This window comes from Passer domesticus, chromosome 4 (assembly GCF_036417665.1).
Source record: "Passer domesticus isolate bPasDom1 chromosome 4, bPasDom1.hap1, whole genome shotgun sequence".
Lineage (NCBI taxonomy): Eukaryota > Metazoa > Chordata > Aves > Passeriformes > Passeridae > Passer > Passer domesticus.
The window spans coordinates 11,471,969-11,488,812 of NC_087477.1; positions in this window are offsets into that span (position 1 = coordinate 11,471,969).

Consider the following 16,844-nt stretch of genomic DNA (forward strand, 5'->3'; position numbering starts at 1 on the left):
AGAAACAAAACTCAGCAGGCCAGGTTCCTGATGTCAGTTTGCAGGAGGCACTTGGCACTGTCAAACCAGCCACAGGTGCCTGTGGGGGCCCCTTGCATCTGGGAGGTATCCTGATCCGTTCGGAATTTCAGCAGGCAGCCGGCCACTCCGGGCCACCGGGCCCAGGACACGAGCCATAGCCTTTCCCCTGGGAAACAAAAGTCACCATGCCAGGTTCCTGATGTCAGTTTGCAGAAGGCGCTTGGCACTGTCAAACCAACCACAGTTGCCTGTGGGGGCCCCTTGCATCTGGGAGACATCCTGATCTGTTCGGAATTTCAGCAGGCAGCCGGCCACTCCATGCCACCGGGCCCTGGACATGAATCATGGCGTTTCCCCAGAGAAACAAAAGTCAGCAGGCCAGGTTCCTGATGTCAGTTTGCAGGAGGCGCTTGGCACTGTCAAACCAGCCACAGTTGCCTGTGGGGGCCCCTTGCATCTGGGAGGTATCCTGATCCGTTCGGAATTTCAGCAGGCAGCCGGCCACTCCGGGCCAACGGGCCCAGGACACGAGCCATAGCCTTTCCCCTGGGAAACAAAAGTCACCAGGCCAGGTCACTGATGTCAGTTTGCAGGAGGCACTTGGCACTGTCAAACTACCAACAGTTGCCTGTGGGGGCAGCTTGCATCTGGGAGCTATCCTCAACCGTGAGGAATTTCAACAGGCAGCCGGCCACTCCAGGCCGCCGTGCACTGGACACGAACGATGGCCTTTCCCCAGAGAAACAAAGCTCCCCCGGCCAGGTTGCTGATGTCAGTTTGCAGGAGGCACTTGGCACTGTCAAACCAGCCACAGTTGCCTGTGCGGATTCCGTTCATCTGGGAGGTATCCTCAACCGTGAGGAATTTCAGCTGGCGGCCGGCCACTACTCGCCACCAAGCCCTGCACAGGAACCATGGCCTTTCCCCTGAGAAACAAAAGTCACCAGGCCAGGTTCCTGATGTCAGTTTGCAGGAGGCACTTGGCACTGTCAAACCAGCCACAGTTGCCTGTGGGGGCATCTTGCATCCTTGTGGTATCCTCATCCGTTCGGAATTTCAGCAGGCAGCCGGCCACTCCAGGCCACCGGGCGCTGTACAGGAACCATGGCCATTCCCCAGAGAAACAAAAGTCACCAGGCCAGGTTCCTGATGTCAGTTTGCAGGAGGCACTTGGCACTGTCAAACCAGCCACAGGTGCCTGTGGGGGCCCCTTGCATCTGGGCGGTATCCTGATCCGTTCGGAATTTCAGCAGGCAGCCGGCCACTCCGGGCCAACGGGCCCAGGACACGAGCCATAGCCTTTCCCCTGGGAAACAAAAGTCACCATGCCAGGTTCCTGATGTCAGTTTGCAGAAGGCGCTTGGCACTGTCAAACCAACCACAGTTGCCTGTGGGGGCCCCTTGCATCTGGGAGGCATCCTGATCCGTTCGGAATTTCAGCAGGCAGCCAGCCACTCCGGGCCACCGGGCACTGGACATGAATCATGGCGTTTCCCCAGAGAAACAAAAGTCACCAGGCCAGGTTCCTGATGTCAGTTTGCAGGAGGCACTTGGCACTGTTAAACCAGCCACTGTTGCCTGTGGGGGCACCTTGCATCTCGGAGGTATCCTAAATCGTGAGGAATTTCATCAGGCGACCGGCCACTACTTGCCACTAGGCCCTGAACACATACCATGGCATTTCCCCTGAGAAGCAAAAGGCACCAGGCCAGGTTCCTGATGTCAGTTTGCAGGAGGCACTTGGCACTGTTAAACCAGCCGCAGGCGCCTGTGGTGGTACCTTTGGTCTGGGAGGCATCCTGATCCGTGCGGAATTTCAACAGACAGCCGGTCAATCCGGGCCACCCGGCCCTGGACTTGAACCATGACCTTTCCCCAGAGAAACAAAAGTCACCAGGCCAGGTTCCTGATGTCAGTTTGCAGGAGGCACTTGGCACTGTCAAACCAGCCACAGGTGCCTGTGGGGGCCCCTTGCATCTGGGAGGTATCCTGATCCGTTTGGAATTTCAGCAGGCAGCCGGCCACTCCGGGCCACCGGGCCCAGGACACGAGCCATAGCCTTTCCCCTGGGAAACAAAAGTCACCATGCCAGGTTCCTGATGTCAGTTTGCAGAAGGCGCTTGGCACTGTCAAACCAACCACAGTTGCCTGTGGGGGCACCTTGCATCTGGGAGGCATCCTGATCCGTTCGGAATTTCAGCAGGCGCCCGGCCACTACTCGCCACAGAGCCCTGCACAGGAACCATGGCCTTTCCCCAGAAAAACAAAACTCAGCAGGCCAGGTTCCTGATGTCAGTTTGCAGGAGGCACTTGGCACTGTCAAACCAGCCACAGTTGCCTGTGGGGGCATCTTGCATCCTTGTGGTATCCTCATCCGTGCGGAATTTCAGCAGGCGGACGGCCACTGCGGGCCGCCGTGCACTGGACACGAACGATGGCCTTTCCCCTGAGAAACAAAACTCCCCCGGCCAGGTTGCTGATGTCAGTTTGCAGGAGGCACTTGGCACTGTCAAACCAGCCACAGTTGCCTGTGGGGGCATCTTGCATCCTTCTGGTATCCTCATCCGTGCGGAATTTCAGCAGGCAGCCGGCCACTCCAGGCCACGGGGCACTTGACATGAAACATGGCCATTCCCCAGAGAAACAAAAGTCACCATGCCAGGTTCCTGATGTCAGTTTGCAGGAGGCACTTGGCACTGTCAAAACAGCCGCAGGCGCCTGTGGTGGTACCTTTGGTCTGGGAGGCATCCTGATCCGTGCGGAATTTCAACAGACAGCCAGCCAATCCGGGCCACCCGGCCCTGGACTTGAACCATGGCCTTTCCCCAGAGAAACAAAAGTCACCAGGCCAGGTTCCTGATGTCAGTTTGCAGGAGGCACTTGGCACTGTCAAACCAGCCACAGGTGCCTGTAGGGGCCCCTTGCATCTGGGAGGTATCCTGATCCGTTCGGAATTTCAGTAGGCAGCCGGCCACTCCATGCCACCGGGCACTGGACATGAATCATGGCGTTTCCCCAGAGAAACGAAAGACAGCAGGCCAGGTTCCTGATGTCAGTTTGCAGGAGGCGCTTGGCACTGTTAAACCAGCCACTGGTGCCTGTGGGGGAATTTGCTTCTAGGTGGTATCGTCATCTGTGCGGAATTTCAGCAGGCAGCCGGCCACTCCAGGCCACCGGGCACTGGACATGAACCATGGCCTTTCCCCAGAGAAACAAAAGTCACCAGGCCAGGTCACTGATGTCAGTTTGCAGGAGGCACTTGGCACTGTCAAACTACCAACAGTTGCCTGTGGGGGCACCTTGCATCTGGGAGCTATCCTCAACCGTGAGGAATTTCAGCAGGCAGCCGGCCACTCCAGGCCGCCGTGCACTGGACACGAACGATGGCCTTTCCCCAGAGAAACAAAACTCCCCCGGCCAGGTTGCTGATGTCAGTTTGCAGGAGGCACTTGGCACTGTCAAACCAGCCACAGTTGCCTGTGCGGGCTCCTTTCATCTGGGAGGTATCCTCAACCGTGAGGAATTTCAGCTGGCGGCCGGCCACTACTCGCCACCAAGCCCTGCACAGGAACCATGGCCTTTCCCCAGAGAAACAAAAGTCACCAGGCCAGGTTCCTGATGTCAGTTTGCAGGAGGCACTTGGCACTGTCAAACCAGCCACAGTTGCCTGTGGGGGCATCTTGCATCCTTCTGGTATCCTCATCCGTGCGGAATTTCAGCAGGCAGCCGGCCACTCCAGGCCACCGGGCACTGGACACGAATGATGGCCTTTCCCCAGAGAAACAAAAGTCACCAGGCCAGGTTCCTGATGTCAGTTTGCAGGAGGCACTTGGCACTGTCAAACCAGCCACAGGTGCCTGTGGGGGCCCCTTGCATCCTTGTGGTATCCTGATCCGTGCGGAATTTCAGCAGGCAGCCAGCCACTCCAGGCCACGGGGCACTTGACACGAAACATGGCCATTCCCCAGAGAAACAAAAGTCACCAGGTCAGGTTCCTGATGTCAGTTTGCAGGAGGCACTTGGCACTGTCAAACCAGCCACAGGCGCCTGTGGTGGTACCTTTGGTCTGGGAGGCATCCTGATCCGTTCGGAATTTCAACAGACAGCAGGTCAATCCGGGCCACCCGGCCCTGGACTTGAACCATGGCGTTTCCCCAGAGAAACAAAAGTCACAGGCCAGGTTCCTGATGTCAGTTTTCAGGAGGCACTTGGCACTATCAAACCACCCACAGGTTCCTGTGGGGGCCCCCTGCATCTGGGAGGTATCCTGATCCGTTCGTAATTTCAGCAGGCAGCCAGCCACTCCATGCCACCGGGCACTGGACATGAATCATGGCGTTTCCCCAGAGAAACAAAAGTCAGCAGGCCAGGTTCCTGATGTCAGTTTGCAGGAGGCACTTGGCACTGTCAAACCAGCCACAGGTGCCTGTGGGGGCGCCTTGCATCTGAGAGATATCCTGATCCGTGCAGAATTTCAGCAGGCATCTAGGCACTACGGGCTACGGGGCTCAGAAGTGGAACGATGGCCTTGCCCCAGAGAAACAAAGTCACCAGGCCAGGTTCCTGATGTCAGTTTGCAGGAGGCACTTGGCACTGTCAAACCAGCCACAGGTGCCTGTGGGGGCCCCTTGCATCTTGGATGTATCCTGATCCGTTCGGAATTTCAGCAGGCAGCCGGCCACTCCGGGCCACCGGGCCCAGGACACGAGCCATAGCCTTTCCCCTGGGAAACAAAAGTCACCATGCCAGGTTCCTGATGTCAGTTTGCAGGAGGCACTTGGCACTGTCAAACCAGCCACAGTTGCCTGTGGGGGCACCTTGAATCTAGGAGGTATACTGATCCGTTCGGAATTTCCGCAGGCATCCGGCCACTCCGGTCCACCGTGCCCTGGATAAAAACGATGGCCTTTCCCCTGAGAAACAAAAGTCACCAGGCCAGGTTCCTGATGTCAGTTTGCAGGAGGCACTTGGCAATGTCAAACCAGCCACAGGTGCCTGTGGGGGCATCTTGCATCCTTGTGGTATCCTGATCCGTTCGGAATTTCAGCAGGCAGCCGGCCACTCCAGGCCATGGGGCACTTGACGCGAACCATGGCCATTCCACAGAGAAACAAAAGTCAGCAGGCCAGGTTCCTGATGTCAGTTTGCAGGAGGCACTTGGCACTGTCAAAACAGCCACAGGCGCCTGTGGTGGTACCTTTGGTCTGGGAGGCATCCTGATCCGTGCGGAATTTCAACAGACAGCCGGCCAATCCGGGCCACCCGGGCCTGGACTTGAACCATGGCTTTTCCCCAGAGAAACAAAAGTCACCAGGCCAGGTTCCTGATGTCAGTTTGCAGGAGGCACTTGGCACTGTCAAACCAGCCACTGTTGCCTGTGGGGGCCCCTTGCATCTGGGAGGTATCCTGATCCGTTCGGAATTTCAGTAGGCAGCCGGCCACTCCAAGCCACCGGGCACTGGACATGAATCATGGCGTTTCCCCAGAGAAACAAAAGTCAGCAGGCCAGGTTCCCGATGTCAGTTTGCAGGAGGCACTTGGCAGTGTTAAACCAGCCACTGGTGCCTGTGGGGGCATTTGCTTCTAGGTGGTATCCTCATCTGTGCGGAATTTCAGCAGGCAGCCGGCCACTCCTAGCCACCGGGCACTGGACATGAACCATGGCCTTTCCCCAGAGAAACAAAAGTCACCAGGCCAGGTCACTGATGTCAGTTTGCAGGAGGCACTTGGCACTGTCAAACTACCAACAGTTGCCTGTGGGGGCAGCTTGCATCTGGGAGCTATCCTCAACCGTGAGGAATTTCAGCAGGCAGCCGGCCACTCCGGGCCACCGGGCCCAGGACACGAGCCATAGCCTTTCCCCTGGGAAACAAAAGTCACCATTCCAGGTTCCTGATGTCAGTTTGCAGAAGGCGCTTGGCACTGTCAAACCAACCACAGTTGCCTGTGGGGGCCCCTTGCATCTGGGAGACATCCTGATCTGTTCGGAATTTCAGCAGGCAGCCGGCCACTCCATGCCACCGGGCACTGGACATGAATCATGGCGTTTCCCCAGAGAAACAAAAGTCAGCAGGCCAGGTTCCTGATGTCAGTTTGCAGGAGGCACTTGGCACTGTCAAACCAGCCACAGGTGCCTGTGGGGGCGCCTTGCATCTGAGAGATATCCTGATCCGTGCAGAATTTCAGCAGGCATCTAGCCACTCCGTGCTACGGGGCTCAGAAGTGGAACGATGGCCTTGCCAAAGAGAAACAAAGTCACCAGGCCAGGTTCCTGATGTCAGTTTGCAGGAGGCACTTGGCACTGTCAAACCAGCCACAGGTGCCTGTGGGGGCCCCTTGCATCTGGGAGGTATCCTGATCCGTTCGGAATTTCAGCAGGCAGCCGGCCACTCCGGGCCACCGGGCCCAGGACACGAGCCATAGCCTTTCCCCTGGGAAACAAAAGTCACCATGCCAGGTTCCTGATGTCAGTTTGCAGAAGGCGCTTGGCACTGTCAAACCAGCCACTGTTGCCTGTGGAGGTACCTTCGGTCTGAGAGGTATCCTGATCCGTTTGGAATTTCAGCAGGCAGCTGGCCACTCCGGGCCACCGGGCCCTGGACGTGTACAATGGCCTTTCCCCAGAGAAACAAAAGTCACCAGGCCAGGTTCCTGATGTCAGTTTGCAGGAGGCACTTGGCACTGTCAAACCAGCCACAGTTGCCTGTGCGGGCACCTTGCATCTAGGCGGTATACTGATCCGTTCGGAAGTTCCGCAGGCATCCGGCCACTCCGGTCCACCGTGCCCTGGATAAAAACGATGGCCTTTCCCCTGAGAAACAAAAGTCACCAGGCCAGGTTGCTGATGTCAGTTTGCAGGAGGCACTTGGCACTGTCAAACCAACCACAGTTGCCTGTGCGGGCCCCTTGCATCTGGGAGGCATCCTGATCCGTTCGGAATTTCAGCAGGCAGCCGGACACTCCATGCCACCGGGCACTGGACATGAATCATGGCGTTTCCCCAGAGAAACAAAACTCACCAGGCCAGGTTCCTGATGTCAGTTTGCAGGAGGCACTTGGCACTATTAAACCAGCCACTGGTGCCTGTGGGGGCATTTGCTTCTAGGTGGTATCCTCATCTGTGCAGAATTTCAGCAGGCAGCCGGGCACTCCAGGCCGCCGTGCACTGGACACGAACGATGGCCGTTCCCCAGAGAAACAAAACTCCCCCGGCCAGGTTCCTGATGTCAGTTTGCAGGAGGCACTTGGCACTGTCAAACCAGCCACAGTTGCCTGTGCGGGCTCCTTTCATCTGGGAGGTATCCTCAACCGTGAGGAATTTCAGCTGGCGGCCGGCCACTACTCGCCACCAAGCCCTGCACAGGAACCATGGCCTTTCCCCAGAGAAACAAAACTCACCAGGCCAGGTTCCTGATGTCAGTTTGCAGGAGGCACTTGGCACTGTCAAACCAGCCACAGTTGCCTGTGGGGGCATCTTGCATCCTTGTGGTATCCTCATCCGTGCGGAATTTCAGCAGGCAGCCGGCCACTCCTGGCCACCGGGCACTGGACACGAACGATGGCCTTTCCCCAGAGAAACAAAAGTCACCAGGCCAGGTTCCTGATGTCAGTTTGCAGGAGGCACTTGGCACTGTCAAACCAGCCACAGTTGCCTGTGCGGGCACCTTGCATCTAGGCGGTATACTGATCCGTTCGGAATTTCCGCAGGCATCCGGCCACTCCGGTCCACCGTGCCCTGGATAAAAACGATGGCCTTTCCCCTGAGAAACAAAAGTCACCAGGCCAGGTTCCTGATGTCAGTTTGCAGGAGGCACTTGGCACTGTCAAACCAACCACAGTTGCCTGTGGGGGCCCCTTGCATCTGGGAGGCATCCTGATCCGTTCGGAATTTCAGCAGGCAGCCGGCCACTCCATGCCACCGGGCACTGGACATGAATCATGGCCTTTCCCCAGAGAAACAAAAGTCACCAGGCCAGGTCACTGATGTCAGTTTGCAGGAGGCACTTGGCACTGTCAAACTACCAACATTTGCCTGTGGGGGCACCTTGCATCTGGGAGCTATCCTGATCCGTTCAGAATTTCAGCAGGCAGCCGGCCACTCCAGGCCGCCGTGCACTGGACACGAACGATGGCCTTTCCCCAGAGAAACAAAACTCCCCCGGCCAGGTTGCTGATGTCATTTTGCAGGAGGCACTTGGCACTGTCAAACCAGCCACAGTTGCCTGTGCGGGCTCCTTTCATCTGGGAGGTATCCTCAACCGTGAGGAATTTCAGCAGGCAGCCGGCCACTCCTGGCCACCGGGCACTGTACACGATCTATGGCCTTTCCCCAGAGAAACAAAAGTCACCAGGCCAGGTTCCTGATGTCAGTTTGCAGGAGGCACTAGGCACTGTCAAACCAGCCACAGTTGCCTGTGCGGGCACCTTGCATCTAGGCGGTATACTGATCCGTTCGGAAGTTCCACAGGCATCCGGCCACTCCGGTCCACCGTGCCCTGGATAACAACGATGGCCTTTCCCCTGAGAAACAAAAGTCAGCAGGCCAGGTTCCTGATGTCAGTTTGCAGGAGGCACTTGGCACTGTCAAACCAGCCACAGGTGCCTGTGGGGGCGCCTTGCATCTGAGAGATATCCTGATCCGTGCAGAATTTCAGCAGGCATCTAGCCACTCCGGGCTACGGGGCTCAGAAGTGGAACGATGGCCTTGCCCCTGAGAAACAAAAGTCAGCAGGCCAGGTTCCTGATGTCAGTTTGCAGGAGGCACTTGGCACTGTCAAACCAACCACAGTTGCCTGTGGAGGCCCCTTGCATCTGGGAGGTATCCTGATCCGTTCGGAATTTCAGCAGGCAGCCGGCCACTCCGAGCCACCAGGCCCAGGACACGAGCCATAGCCTTGCCCCTGGGAAACAAAAGTCACCATGCCAGGTTCCTGATGTCAGTTTGCAGAAGGCGCTTGGCACTGTCAAACCAACCACAGTTGCCTGTGGGGGCCCCTTGCATCTGGGAGACATCCTGATCTGTTCGGAATTTCAGCAGGCAGCCGGCCACTCCATGCCACCGGGCACTGGACATGAATCATGGCGTTTCCCCAGAGAAACAAAAGTCACCAGGCCAGGTTCCTGATGTCAGTTTGCAGGAGGCACTTGGCACTGTCAAACCAGCCACAGGTGCCTGTGGGGGCGCCTTGCATCTGAGAGATATCCTGATCCGTGCAGAATTTCAGCAGGCATCTAGCCACTCCGGGCTACGGGGCTCAGAAGTGGAACGATGGCCTTGCCCCAGAGAAACAAAGTCACCAGGCCAGGTTCCTGATGTCAGTTTGCAGGAGGCACTTGGCACTGTCAAACCAGCCACAGGTGCCTGTGGGGGCCCCTTGCATCTGGGAGGTATCCTGATCCGTTCGGAATTTCAGCAGGCAGCCGGCCACTCCGGGCCACCGGGCCCAGGACACGAGCCATAGCCTTTCCCCTGGGAAACAAAAGTCACCATGCCAGGTTCCTGATGTCAGTTTGCAGAAGGCGCTTGGCACTGTCAAACCAACCACAGTTGCCTGTGGGGGCCCCTTGCATCTGGGAGACATCCTGATCTGTTCGGAATTTCAGCAGGCAGCCGGCCACTCCATGCCACCGGGCCCTGGACATGAATCATGGCGTTTCCCCAGAGAAACAAAAGTCAGCAGGCCAGGTTCCTGATGTCAGTTTGCAGGAGGCGCTTGGCACTGTCAAACCAGCCACAGGTGCCTGTGGGGGCCCCTTGCATCTGGGAGGTATCCTGATCCGTTCGGAATTTCAGCAGGCAGCCGGCCACTCCGGGCCAACGGGCCCAGGACACGAGCCATAGCCTTTCCCCTGGGAAACAAAAGTCACCAGGCCAGGTCACTGATGTCAGTTTGCAGGAGGCACTTGGCACTGTCAAACTACCAACAGTTGCCTGTGGGGGCAGCTTGCATCTGGGAGCTATCCTCAACCGTGAGGAATTTCAACAGGCAGCCGGCCACTCCAGGCCGCCGTGCACTGGACACGAACGATGGCCTTTCCCCAGAGAAACAAAGCTCCCCCGGCCAGGTTGCTGATGTCAGTTTGCAGGAGGCACTTGGCACTGTCAAACCAGCCACAGTTGCCTGTGCGGATTCCGTTCATCTGGGAGGTATCCTCAACCGTGAGGAATTTCAGCTGGCGGCCGGCCACTACTCGCCACCAAGCCCTGCACAGGAACCATGGCCTTTCCCCAGAGAAACAAAACTCACCAGGCCAGGTTCCTGATGTCAGTTTGCAGGAGGCACTTGGCACTGTCAAACCAGCCACAGTTGCCTGTGGGGGCATCTTGCATCCTTGTGGTATCCTCATCCGTGCGGAATTTCAGCAGGCAGCCGGCCACTCCTGGCCACCGGGCACTGGACACGAACGATGGCCTTTCCCCAGAGAAACAAAAGTCACCAGGCCAGGTTCCTGATGTCAGTTTGCAGGAGGCACTTGGCACTGTCAAACCAGCCACAGTTGCCTGTGCGGGCACCTTGCATCTCGGCGGTATACTGATCCGTTCGGAATTTCCGCAGGCATCCGGCCACTCCGGTCCACCGTGCCCTGGATAAAAACGATGGCCTTTCCCCTGAGAAACAAAAGTCACCAGGCCAGGTTCCTGATGTCAGTTTGCAGGAGGCACTTGGCACTGTCAAACCAACCACAGTTGCCTGTGGGGGCCCCTTGCATCTGGGAGGCATCCTGATCCGTTCGGAATTTGAGCAGGCAGCCGGCCACTCCATGCCACCGGGCACTGGACATGAATCATGGCCTTTCCCCAGAGAAACAAAAGTCACCAGGCCAGGTCACTGATGTCAGTTTGCAGGAGGCACTTGGCACTGTCAAACTACCAACATTTGCCTGTGGGGGCACCTTGCATCTGGGAGCTATCCTGATCCGTTCAGAATTTCAGCAGGCAGCCGGCCACTCCAGGCCGCCGTGCACTGGACACGAACGATGGCCTTTCCCCAGAGAAACAAAACTCCCCCGGCCAGGTTGCTGATGTCATTTTGCAGGAGGCACTTGGCACTGTCAAACCAGCCACAGTTGCCTGTGCGGGCTCCTTTCATCTGGGAGGTATCCTCAACCGTGAGGAATTTCAGCAGGCAGCCGGCCACTCCTGGCCACCGGGCACTGTACACGATCTATGGCCTTTCCCCAGAGAAACAAAAGTCACCAGGCCAGGTTCCTGATGTCAGTTTGCAGGAGGCACTAGGCACTGTCAAACCAGCCACAGTTGCCTGTGCGGGCACCTTGCATCTAGGCGGTATACTGATCCGTTCGGAAGTTCCACAGGCATCCGGCCACTCCGGTCCACCGTGCCCTGGATAACAACGATGGCCTTTCCCCTGAGAAACAAAAGTCAGCAGGCCAGGTTCCTGATGTCAGTTTGCAGGAGGCACTTGGCACTGTCAAACCAGCCACAGGTGCCTGTGGGGGCGCCTTGCATCTGAGAGATATCCTGATCCGTGCAGAATTTCAGCAGGCATCTAGCCACTCCGGGCTACGGGGCTCAGAAGTGGAACGATGGCCTTGCCCCTGAGAAACAAAAGTCACCAGGCCAGGTTCCTGATGTCAGTTTGCAGGAGGCACTTGGCACTGTCAAACCATCCACAGTTGCCTGTGGAGGCCCCTTGCATCTGGGAGGTATCCTGATCCGTTCGGAATTTCAGCAGGCAGCCGGCCACTCCGGGCCACCAGGCCCAGGACACGAGCCATAGCCTTGCCCCTGGGAAACAAAAGTCACCATGCCAGGTTCCTGATGTCAGTTTGCAGAAGGCGCTTGGCACTGTCAAACCAACCACAGTTGCCTGTGGGGGCCCCTTGCATCTGGGAGACATCCTGATCTGTTCGGAATTTCAGCAGGCAGCCGGCCACTCCATGCCACCGGGCCCTGGACATGAATCATGGCGTTTCCCCAGAGAAACAAAAGTCAGCAGGCCAGGTTCCTGATGTCAGTTTGCAGGAGGCACTTGGCACTGTCAAACCAGCCACAGGTGCCTGTGGGGGCGCCTTGCATCTGAGAGATATCCTGATCCGTGCAGAATTTCAGCAGGCATCTAGCCACTCCGGGCTACGGGGCTCAGAAGTGGAACGATGGCCTTGCCCCAGAGAAACAAAGTCACCAGGCCAGGTTCCTGATGTCAGTTTGCAGGAGGCACTTGGCACTGTCAAACCAGCCACAGGTGCCTGTGTGGGCCCCTTGCATCTGGGAGGTATCCTGATCCGTTCGGAATTTCAGCAGGCAGCCGGCCACTCCGGGCCACCGGGCCCAGGACACGAGCCATAGCCTTTCCCCTGGGAAACAAAAGTCACCATGCCAGGTTCCTGATGTCAGTTTGCAGAAGGCGCTTGGCACTGTCAAACCAACCACAGTTGCCTGTGGGGGCCCCTTGCATCTGGGAGACATCCTGATCTGTTCGGAATTTCAGCAGGCAGCCGGCCACTCCATGCCACCGGGCCCTGGACATGAATCATGGCGTTTCCCCAGAGAAACAAAAGTCAGCAGGCCAGGTTCCTGATGTCAGTTTGCAGGAGGCGCTTGGCACTGTCAAACCAGCCACAGGTGCCTGTGGGGGCCCCTTGCATCTGGGAGGTATCCTGATCCGTTCGGAATTTCAGCAGGCAGCCGGCCACTCCGGGCCAACGGGCCCAGGACACGAGCCATAGCCTTTCCCCTGGGAAACAAAAGTCACCAGGCCAGGTCACTGATGTCAGTTTGCAGGAGGCACTTGGCACTGTCAAACTACCAACAGTTGCCTGTGGGGGCAGCTTGCGTCTGGGAGCTATCCTCAACCGTGAGGAATTTCAACAGGCAGCCGGCCACTCCAGGCCGCCGTGCACTGGACACGAACGATGGCCTTTCCCCAGAGAAACAAAGCTCCCCCGGCCAGGTTGCTGATGTCAGTTTGCAGGAGGCACTTGGCACTGTCAAACCAGCCACAGTTGCCTGTGCGGATTCCGTTCATCTGGGAGGTATCCTCAACCGTGAGGAATTTCAGCTGGCGGCCGGCCACTACTCGCCACCAAGCCCTGCACAGGAACCATGGCCTTTCCCCTGAGAAACAAAAGTCACCAGGCCAGGTTCCTGATGTCAGTTTGCAGGAGGCACTTGGCACTGTCAAACCAACCACAGTTGCCTGTGGGGGCCCCTTGCATCTGGGAGGTATCCTGATCCGTTCGGAATTTCAGCAGGCAGCCGGCCACTCCGGGCCAACGGGCCCAGGACACGAGCCATAGCCTTTCCCCTGGGAAACAAAAGTCACCATGCCAGGTTCCTGATGTCAGTTTGCAGAAGGCGCTTGGCACTGTCAAACCAACCACAGTTGCCTGTGGGGGCCCCTTGCATCTGGGAGGCATCCTGATCCGTTCGGAATTTCAGCAGGCAGCCAGCCACTCCGGGCCACCGGGCACTGGACATGAATCATGGCGTTTCCCCAGAGAAACAAAAGTCAGCAGGCCAGGTTCCTGATGTCAGTTTGCAGGAGGCACTTGGCACTGTTAAACCAGCCACTGTTGCCTGTGGGGGCACCTTGCATCTCGGAGGTATCCTAAATCGTGAGGAATTTCATCAGGCGACCGGCCACTACTTGCCACTAGGCCCTGAACACATACCATGGCATTTCCCCTGAGAAGCAAAAGGCACCAGGCCAGGTTCCTGATGTCAGTTTGCAGGAGGCACTTGGCACTGTTAAACCAGCCGCAGGCGCCTGTGGTGGTACCTTTGGTCTGGGAGGCATCCTGATCCGTGCGGAATTTCAACAGACAGCCGGTCAATCCGGGCCACCGGGCCCTGGACTTGAACCATGACCTTTCACCAGAGAAACAAAAGTCACCAGGCCAGGTTCCTGATGTCAGTTTGCAGGAGGCACTTGGCACTGTCAAACCAGCCACAGGTGCCTGTGGGGGCCCCTTGCATCTGGGAGGTATCCTGATCCGTTTGGAATTTCAGCAGGCAGCCGGCCACTCCGGGCCACCGGGCCCAGGACACGAGCCATAGCCTTTCCCCTGGGAAACAAAAGTCACCATGCCAGGTTCCTGATGTCAGTTTGCAGAAGGCGCTTGGCACTGTCAAACCAACCACAGTTGCCTGTGGGGGCCCCTTGCATCTGGGAGGCATCCTGATCCGTTCGGAATTTCAGCAGGCAGCCGGCCACTCCATGTCACCGGGCACTGGACATGAATCATGGCGTTTCCCCAGAGAAACAAAAGTCACCAGGCCAGGTTCCTGATGTCAGTTTGCAGGAGGCACTTGGCACTGTTAAACCAGCCACTGTTGCCTGTGGGGGCACCTTGCATCTCGGAGGTATCCTAAATTGTGAGGAATTTCAGCAGACGACCGGCCACTACTGGCCACTAGGCCCTGGACACAAACCATGGCATTTCCCCTGAGAAGCAAAAGGCACCAGGCCAGGTTCCTGATGTCAGTTTGCAGGAGGCACTTGGCACTGTCAAACCAGCCACAGTTGCCTATGGGGGCACCTTGCATCTGGGAGCTATCCTCAACCGTGAGGACTTTCAGCAGGCGCCCGGCCACTACTCGCCACAGAGCCCTGCACAGGAACCATGGCCTTTCCCCAGAAAAACAAAACTCAGCAGGCCAGGTTCCTGATGTCAGTTTGCAGGAGGCACTTGGCACTGTCAAACCAGCCACAGTTGCCTGTGGGGGCATCTTGCATCCTTGTGGTATCCTCATCCGTGCGGAATTTCAGCAGGCGGACGGCCACTCCAGGCCACCGGGCACTGGACACGAACGATGGCCTTTCCCCAGAGAAACGAAAGTCACCAGGCCAGATTCCTGATGTCAGTTTGCAGGAGGCACTTGGCACTGTCAAACCAGCCACAGTTGCCTGTGGGGGCACCTTGCATCTAGGCTGTATACTGATCCGTTCGGAATTTCAGCAGGCATCCAGCCATTCCGGTCCACCGTGCCCTGGACATGAACCATGACCTTTCCCCAGAGAAACAAAACTCACCAGGCCAGGTTCCTGATGTCAGTTTGCAGGAGGCACCTGGCACTGTCAAACCAGCCACAGTTGCCTGTGGTGTTACCTTAGGTCTGGGAGGCATCCTCATCCGTTCGGAATTTCAACAGACAGCCGGCCAATCCGGGCCACCGGGCCCTGGACTTGAAGTATGGCCTTTCCCCAGAGAAACAGAAGTCACCAGGCCAGGTTCCTGATGTCAGTTTGCAGGAGGCACTTGGCACTGTCAAACCAGCCACAGGTGCCTGTGGGGGCCCCTTGCATCTGGGAGGTATCCTGATCCGTTCGGAATTTCAGCAGGCAGCCGGCCACTGCGGGCCGCCGTGCACTGGACACGAACGATGGCCTTTCCCCTGAGAAACAAAACTCCCCCGGCCAGGTTGCTGATGTCAGTTTGCAGGAGGCACTTGGCACTGTCAAACCAGCCACAGTTGCCTGTGCGGGCTCCTTTCATCTGGGAGGTATCCTCAACCGTGAGGAATTTCAGCAGGCAGCCGGCCACTCCTGGCCACCGGGCACTGTACACGATCTATGGCCTTTCCCCAGAGAAACAAAAGTCACCAGGCCAGGTTCCTGATGTCAGTTTGCAGGAGGCACTAGGCACTGTCAAACCAGCCACAGTTGCCTGTGCGGGCACCTTGCATCTAGGCGGTATACTGATCCGTTCGGAAGTTCCGCAGGCATCCGGCCACTCCGGTCCACCGTGCCCTGGATAACAACGATGGCCTTTCCCCTGAGAAACAAAAGTCACCAGGCCAGGTTCCTGATGTCAGTTTGCAGGAGGCACTAGGCACTGTCAAACCAGCCACAGGTGCCTGTGGGGGCGCCTTGCATCTGAGAGATATCCTGATCCGTGCAGAATTTCAGCAGGCATCTAGCCACTCCGGGCTACGGGGCTCAGAAGTGGAACGATGGCCTTGCCCCAGAGAAACAAAGTCACCAGGCCAGGTTCCTGATGTCAGTTTGCAGGAGGCACTTGGCACTGTCAAACCAGCCACAGGTGCCTGTGGGGGCGCCTTGCATCTGAGAGATATCCTGATCCGTGCAGAATTTCAGCAGGCATCTAGCCACTCCGGGCTACGGGGCTCAGAAGTGGAACGATGGCCTTGCCCCAGAGAAACAAAGTCACCAGGCCAGGTTCCTGATGTCAGTTTGCAGGAGGCACTTGGCACTGTCAAACCAGCCACAGTTGCCTGTGGGGGCCCCTTGCATCTGGGAGGTATCCTGATCCGTTCGGAATTTCAGCAGGCAGCCGGCCACTCCGGGCCACCGGGCCCAGGACACGAGCCATAGCCTTTCCCCTGGGAAAAAAAAGTCACCATGCCAGGTTCCTGATGTCAGTTTGCAGGAGGCACTTGGCACTGTCAAACCAACCACAGTTGCCTGTGGAGGCCCCTTGCATCTGGGAGGTATCCTGATCCGTTCGGAATTTCAGCAGGCAGCCGGCCACTCCGGGCCACCAGGCCCAGGACACGAGCCATAGCCTTGCCCCTGGGAAACAAAAGTCACCATTCCAGGTTCCTGATGTCAGTTTGCAGAAGGCGCTTGGCACTGTCAAACCAACCACAGTTGCCTGTGGGGGCCCCTTGCATCTGGGAGACATCCTGATCTGTTCGGAATTTCAGCAGGCAGCCGGCCACTCCATGCCACCGGGCACTGGACATGAATCATGGCGTTTCCCCAGAGAAACAAAAGTCAGCAGGCCAGGTTCCTGATGTCAGTTTGCAGGAGGCACTTGGCACTGTCAAACCAGCCACAGGTGCCTGTGGGGGCGCCTTGCATCTGAGAGATATCCTGATCCGTGCAGAATTTCAGCAG